Source organism: Mya arenaria, chromosome 2 (genome assembly GCF_026914265.1).
Source record: "Mya arenaria isolate MELC-2E11 chromosome 2, ASM2691426v1".
Taxonomy (NCBI): domain Eukaryota; kingdom Metazoa; phylum Mollusca; class Bivalvia; order Myida; family Myidae; genus Mya; species Mya arenaria.
Window position 1 is genome coordinate 1,041,181 of NC_069123.1, and position 8,329 is coordinate 1,049,509.

Consider the following 8,329-nt stretch of genomic DNA (forward strand, 5'->3'; position numbering starts at 1 on the left):
TATATATGTAGTCTATGATTCTTATTCCATATGCTGTGTTCTTGGTTATTATAATAACAAATATAATTGCAATTTGTGAACTTGAAATTTTCACTTAATGGAGAAATTGAAAACAATAATGAAAGCAATCGACTGCATGCTTTATTCAAAAAAGAGAAAACAACATATGTAATACATAATTGTGTGATTTGATATTTTCATCAAAACACGTTATTTGCGTCTCAATCAGAGACTTTGGGCACAAGGATAGTTCATAGAGGTCTTAATATCAAAGAGAAGTTAGAGTTGAATAATTGAAAGATATCATTAAATGCTATATTGCGTCACAGTTATGCATTGTCTTACATCTTATTTACAATACTTACAAGCGATATTACAAAACTATATCCCAAACTTTTGTCGGCGGTGTAATATATTGTTCAGCAATTGTAGCCGTTGAAAAGGCGACAAGAGTATTCGTAGACCCAATAAGCAATAACACTTTTTCGAAGTTGCTATCTTTAATAAACAAAGACAATTAAATTATCACAAATATTCCAGGGGAAGACCCATAACCATGCTTCGTTTATGTCCTGTATTGTATTGCATCTTGGGAGAACGGCGCAAAATTTGCCAACCCAGTTTTCATAATTTTGCCATTTTCAATTGGCTATGCGTGGTGAAAGAACAAATGCACCTTTGTCTTAAATTTAAACTTCATATTTTTTAAAAAAAAGTTTAAAATACGCTCGTCTATGGAGATTTGCTCCATGTATGTTCAATGTTAACTCTGTTTAAGTAAGGTCATGCAAACACTTCTCATTTGACTATTGTAAATAATTTGTTTTGACTTTCCTTGAGGAGATATATTCTATTATAAATAAAGTAAATTATTTCCGTTTATTAACGAAGAATTCCCCAATACGTGTATGTCAACCGAATTCAAAGTCATACGTTTGTAACATGGAATTAAATTGATATCATTGAATAAGTGTTTCAAAAATGAAAAAAAAAACAGACAACAAAATGGTTCATGATAATGTACAAAACGCAATGTATTTTGATAAGGCATCAAGTGTTGCATGCATGTTGTAACGAACAATCTAATATATATATATATATATATATATATATATATATATATATATATATATATATATATATATATATATATATATGTACGACATTGTGATAAATATAGATACCAAAATACCTATAAACACAAATTAACACTAACAACGTAGGAAACTATGGAATGGTCTCTTTTAAAATTGGTAAAGCAGTTTAATCAATGAGATACAAGAAAAACAGCTTATTGAAATGTTTCTTTAAGCCAAAAACGCATGTTTGAAACCGTAACGTGGTGATTATATGTTCATCCAAGTCAATACTATAAACAAGGGAAACAAGGAACACATTGATAGCACGTTTAGTCTTTGCAATAACAAATACATCGTTTATAAATAACAACACCGAGTATCACAAATCCTACAAAAATGACAAACATTGTTAACATGACGTCATTTCCGCTTCCAATATTATTTTGAATCTGGAAATCTGTCGTGTTTGGAGGCCATCCTCGGCTTAATCGTCCTGTGTTTCTGGATTTGTTGGGCATTCTAGGTAAATTGAAAATCACAGAGGCCATCATTTCTCTTCCTGTATATTTCCAAGTCAAGGTTTAAACTGAATGAAGTCATTACTTGTCCTTCTTTATAAACACACGGCAATATTTCGCTTACAAATTTGTTCCCTCTTTGTATTTTGAAGACAAAGTCACTCACTGAAGTTATTTTTTGGCCGTCCGTATGCATCCATTGTATTTTAATACATCACTGAGACCTGTATATAATGTAGGCCATAACATGTCAATCAGTAAATAAAATCATAATATTCCTTTTAAAATCACTTAGGCCATAATTTGGCCATGTTATGACAATCATAGAAAAGCTTTTATTATTGTTATTATAATTATTCAATCCATTGCTTTATTCAGTAATTTCCCGCTCAATCTGAATAGACAGGCGCACAATTGCTATCTGATTTACTGTCTCTTAAATCCTGTTTCAAGGAGAGGAACAAGATAAGCGCTTTCTGTAAGAGAGCATCAGACAAAATGCTATGATATGGCATTTGTATTTGATTTCCAAACAGTAATTCCAATAACTGTTTATTGTACTTCCATTTGTGTGTACATGCATTATATAAACAAGTTTTTGATTAAAAGAATCATAGTTGTATGTTTATAACCTTAAAATTAGTATCACAAAGAAATAATTACTCTCTTAGAAAAATGAATGAAATAGTTTACCAATGCTATCGGAAATTCCTTTCGAATGTTCTCTGATGCTAAATAATCCAGGTATTACTTGCATGTGAACAATGCTTCTACTAGAATCTGTCAATACCCGTTGTCTGTGTAGTTGTTTTAATGTTTGCCATTAATCGATGCGCTTACACGTTGGACAAATAAATGAATGAATCTGAAATGTCGTATAAAAGCTCAAACCGGTCATCAAACAAAGCATGTTGCCACCCTAGACCACTTGCTATTATAAATAAATCCATTAATTGCCGGTCCAGTCTACACAATTAATGACAGATTAATAAATAATTCCATTTAGTTTAAGACAGTTGTACCTAAGAATCCGGTGTATTTTTATTCACAACATCTGACAATAAGTATGCATACTATGACGCTTATATGACACTTAATAACAGATAAGATCCGCTTAAGCTCACGCTCTGTTGCTACTCATATATCGCTAAAGGAAGATTTCACTTTCCTAAAAATACTTAGGTAAAGACAAAACCGTAAATCAATTTTGTGTTATCATGCTTTTATACAATCCTTGACAAATATTTTTTCTACGTTACAAGAATTCTGCATAGCCCCATATCATGCGATCGTCTCTCTAATTTTCCAATTGATATCGCTATGCGGCACTGATATTGATATATTTTTTTACTTTAAAAGTAATTTGGTGTGACATTGAAGAATAATATTGAAAGGTTTATGTAAGTGTTATTGGATTTCTGACATTCAAAGTACCGCTGAAATTACAGTGTTTATTTCAGAGAAAAAGGAATCCCTGAAATTAAAAAAATCCGTATGATTCTGACTCCGGAGAAATTGGCTATTCGAAGTCAACTGCATGCTTGATCCTTTTAATTGAACTTGATATTAATTCAATTTACACACTCAACATTGCGTAGTTTGCCATTATAAGCAAAAACATGTGAGGTGCATGTTAATCAGATCCTTTACAGAACACTGAAAGTCAAAAGAGATTTTAGATTCAAGAAGAAGTTAATGAGGATTGCTTTCAGGTTATTGTTAAATGCTTTAATGAAAGCCAACTACAGATTACACATTGTTTTATTTCAGACATTTTACACCTAAATTTTACAATATTTCCTGGTGATATTACACACTTATCAACCATACTTCTGTCTGCGGTAAAATATTTTGTTGGACAAGTGTAGAGATCCAATTCGCAATGACAATAATTCACATGGAGAATGAGCAACAGTTGTTAGCGTAAATCTGCTTTGGTCATTCATGCAGTCCGAATACTAACTGTTAAATGCTTTAAATTCGTGAGGAATGTTTTATTTGGCCGTGCCTTAATTAGATCCATGATGTTATGAATTCGCGAAGCAAATTTTGTTTTTTACAACGGTTTGAATGAGAGTCCCTAAACATATAAAAAAATACAATCCTGTTACTAAGCTCTTTCGTTTATATCGGTCGAAAAAGGAGCATGACTGGACAAAGGGGAAGAGTTATGCGCCCTGCTACACACATGTGTCACTGATGATATCTATGCAAAGCTTCGTGTTCTCTTTTATTCAGTTATGGCATGGGTATAAATAATTTTGCTTATATTTTTCCAAGGATCAACAGGTATAACTTGACAGCTTTGAAGGGTTATGGATCTTCATTCGTACAGCAATCTGTAGGATGGTACATATTAGAGGTTAAAAACTAGAAAAAAGTTATTCGATACAATCGAGCAAATGTCAATCGGTATGAGTAAAAATACGTACGTAGTTAATTCAATCTCGGTGATTTCCATTGCAAAAGAAGTAGTTCCAACATGACGCATAAAGGCAATATCTCCTTTCCCATACATTCAGTCAGAGTTTCGCAATCTTTGATATTATTAAACTAAAACTATTCTCATGAAAATATCAGACAACCTAAAACTCGACCGACATATCATAAATGTGAATAGTGGTGAAACCACAGTGTTATCTACATCAAAACGTCAATCCCAACAATACGCTTTAATGCTACTTCTTTTATAGCATACATATTATTGAAAATTATTAGACTAAAACTATGCTCATGAAATATTCAGACAACCTTAAACTCAAGAGACACTTTACCACGATGAACGGTGATACAAACACAGTGTTAGATACATGAAAAGTCAGTCACAACAATACCTTTAAATGAGCATTCTCTAACAGCATACAACAAACTAGATTTTCGGATGTGTATTGTTGAAACTTTTGTAAAACAAAACTATTTAATTAAGTAATTAGTGTTTAAAGATAACCCTGTCGAACCTCAATATAAAAGATCGCGCTGTGTGACGTCATCCCCCACGTGACTTAATATTGACATTTAGAAAAGCGAAAGTTTAGAGGTATTTATTTTAAGGTTATACTCGAATAGCTGCACTTTTGTGTTGTTTCTGTTGCTATGGAGGTCAGTTGCTTAGACTGTGATCATTCTATATTGATCACGGTCGCCGAAACGCTTTTTAAACGATTTCCGAATATTTAGGCAAATCCGGAATTAGGCAACTGCCCAGTATGTAATATACACAATTAATAGAATGTTTACTACAAATGCCATACGCAGAAAACTCATTTTAAGGGAAAAGTTCCAAAAACCATTGATTTATACCAGTGGAAATGTGATATGCATGGCAAAATGACAAATTTAAGAGCAATGAGAATCAGAGAAATTTTTAGTTGAATGACTTGAACAAGTTAATAACCTGAAGCTATTTCCAGACAATTAAATATTGCAACATATTTCATAAATTGCGAAATGTCACGGTACACCGTTCTGATGTCTGTTAAATCAGCGAACGCAGTAAAACCACAAGAAAGAAATTGTTCAAATATGTCGGAATGTTTGAAAATGCAGTAGCGAGATTTCATATTTACTACAAATGTATTGGAGGATTTTACCGCAGGATTACAACATAGAATAGAAGAAATTGTATTCATCTGGACGTATATGACATATGTTTACGGCAACACATTAATGTTGATTTTCTTTCGAATCAAGTCATATCAACGGCAATGTAAATTTGAACTAAGGTATGTCTGAAACAGTTGTAGAAATGATCAAACGTAGGAACGGACAGTAAGGAGAAAATAATGCGAGTAAGATTTTATTTTGGCATAACATGGAGGTGAGAAGAAGAAGAAATACAGGTTATAAGAGTTTGTATCGTCAAGATAAATGTTGGCCGTAATACATCATGTTGTAAGGTTGAGGTTTGTTTGTGGTTTGAAGCATCATCATAAATTTATTTACGTTTTTCTTATTCAACATTTCTTTTAGTGACGAATAGGCATATGCATGTTTTTCATCATTCTGTCAGACTTAATATTTATTTCGGTTCTCCTAAATATGATCGTTTCAAATTGAAACTTAAAAGTAAACCAACTAAGGAAACAAATTATGTCAAATAAAATATTTTTTTTTGTCAAATTAAAGACGATGCGAAATTTAGATATGTCTCAAATCGGTGAAGAAATTAAAATATTTTACTGGAAGGTGAAATTTATCTGTATCTTTAATAATGTTCGACTATATATTTGATACAGTCATACTAAATATGATGAGGAACAAATCATTCTGTTCTGTTAGGGAATCGGTCTTGGAGTTGATTTGTTCTTAATCAATTTTCGATCGATACGTCGTTACATTCACTCTTTTAATCGATCGGCCGCATTCAATTCATTAAAACAACGGCAGATCATTGAATCAATTAATCCATCATCAAAGAACACATGATCAGATAAAAAGCAAATACATATTTGGATCATTCAATGAATCATTTCTCTAATCAATCACACTAACAAAAGAGAAATAAAGTTTTCGCAGAAATTATACCATGAAATAAAGACTATGGAATAAGAGGATTATCGAACAAAGTTATGAAAATGCAAAGTACATTTTATTTGAAATTCATGGAATTTAGTTGATAAATAATAAAAAGATGAATAATTTGCGCAAGTGTAAATTAGCATATTTGTTTTAACAAATGCCTCCATAACACACCAGTAGTGTAGATGAAGACATTTCATTTCCTGTTGTGTTTCAGATTGAACATTTCATTCAATATACTCCAAATGAGGAAGAACTTGTGTTTAAATTTTCTGACACGGTGAGGATTGGTGTCCATGATTCTAAATAAAATCATCACAAATTCGTGGTATGGTTGAGTCGACGTCAAGAAAAGAAAAGAGAAATTGCGAAAGGGTATTGAATTATTGTTATTAAATATAATTCTGTTGTTTATTTGTACGTCCGCTGCCTTGCTTAAACTCACTGGCAGTGCATAGCATAATTTGATTTACAACAATAATGTCTTTAGAATATGACGTCCGAAACAGGCTCAGAGTCCATTCAACTTATGTCATGATTATTAGTGATTTTAAGCCAAAACTTGCCAAGCATGTCACCAAATGCTTCTTTGTCTCATGCTGTAGTATTCCATCCATCTTAGCCGGAATTTGTTGGTTTCTGGTTCGTCAGAGCAGACGGTGTAAAGTTCTGTTACAATGTTTCCGAATTCATGATTTTTCGGCAGTCTTTGAGAAAGCAGGAAAGTGAGATGTAATTTGGACTAGAGATGTTTATTCCTCTAGCGACGAATTCGTTGCACTGTTGCATGTAATGACGATATTATCGTGTTTGTTGCCATTGTAGTAATGACAACAGGTTGATAAATGGCCAAACACAACAATAACAAAAACACAAATATCGCGTTAAAGAACATATTGGCCAATCAAGTATGGCAACTGATCAAATATAGTCTGAGATAATTTTCTCTCAAACTAACATTTTTATTTTTCTTGATTGCTTATTGTTGTATGTGTTTCATTTAAAATATTAAGGCAGAAAACTATTTCCGTTTGGAAAGCAAATACTGAGAGTTGAAAGCAATTTATATTAGTTTAATTCCGGTATATTGCTGGAAGCGTTATATTTATGGAAATTATCGGATCGGTTTTGAAATATAGCTAAAAGTAATCCCTTTGATTTAAATCTTTGTCTTCTTTGATCTATTTATTCTCTAAAATGTGTATTATGTTGATAGTTTAAAGTCCTTTTCAACAGCGAACCATGTTATGAAGACGAGGAATTTTTAAATTCTCGTTTTTAATTAATCTTTAATCTGGGGTTCAATTGATTCAACCATAAGAATAAAGAATACTGAAATAAGTAATGTATTATATAAGAAAACGTGAACGGTGGTTTTGAATATTTAAGATTTTGTTTAACTGCAGGAAAGCTATATTTTTTATTAATTCAATGACTTGTGGACAAATGAACACGTACAAAAATTAAATAAGCTTTGGCTTAGAATAGACGATACTTGTAAAATGGAATCATTCGGTTTTTTTCTGTTGACCGTTCCAAGGCGGTACCCGGATATTTATCAATATTTTGTTTTCCGTTCCTCGTGTGTGGCCATCATTGTTCGATTTGAAAATCACCGAGGTTGATTTGTCCGTATGTGATTCACTGAGACATTATCTGTCCTCCTGGAAATCACCAAGGACATGATTTGTCCATCTGTATATCAATGAGGTCATAGTTCACCATCTGTAAATCACTAAGACCATCATTTGTCCATCTGTAAAACATCGAGGATATTGTCTATATGTTTATCGCCATGGCCATCACTCGATCATTCGTTTAGAAATAGTATACAAGTATAATGGTAAAACTGAGGAAATGATTTGGTCATCTGTAAACATCCGTAGTAAAAGCAAATCCAGTGCTCCATTCATTTAATTATTTTCCAATGTGACTTGGCAGCTGCAAGATTGTCGTCCTTTATATCGATTTTAAAATATCGCTCGAAGTGTTAAATCATATTTATGAATTAATTTACCTATGCTATCCGGAATACATATTCTTTTAACTTTTTCTGATATTTAGCAATCCAAGTATAACTTGTAAATGAACAATGATTCTTCTAGAATCTGTCAATACCTGGTTTCCTGTGCAGTTGTTGTTCGCTATTAATCGATGCGCTTTCCTGTTGGACATATTCTTTAAATGAATCTCAGACATTTTTTACATGGAATG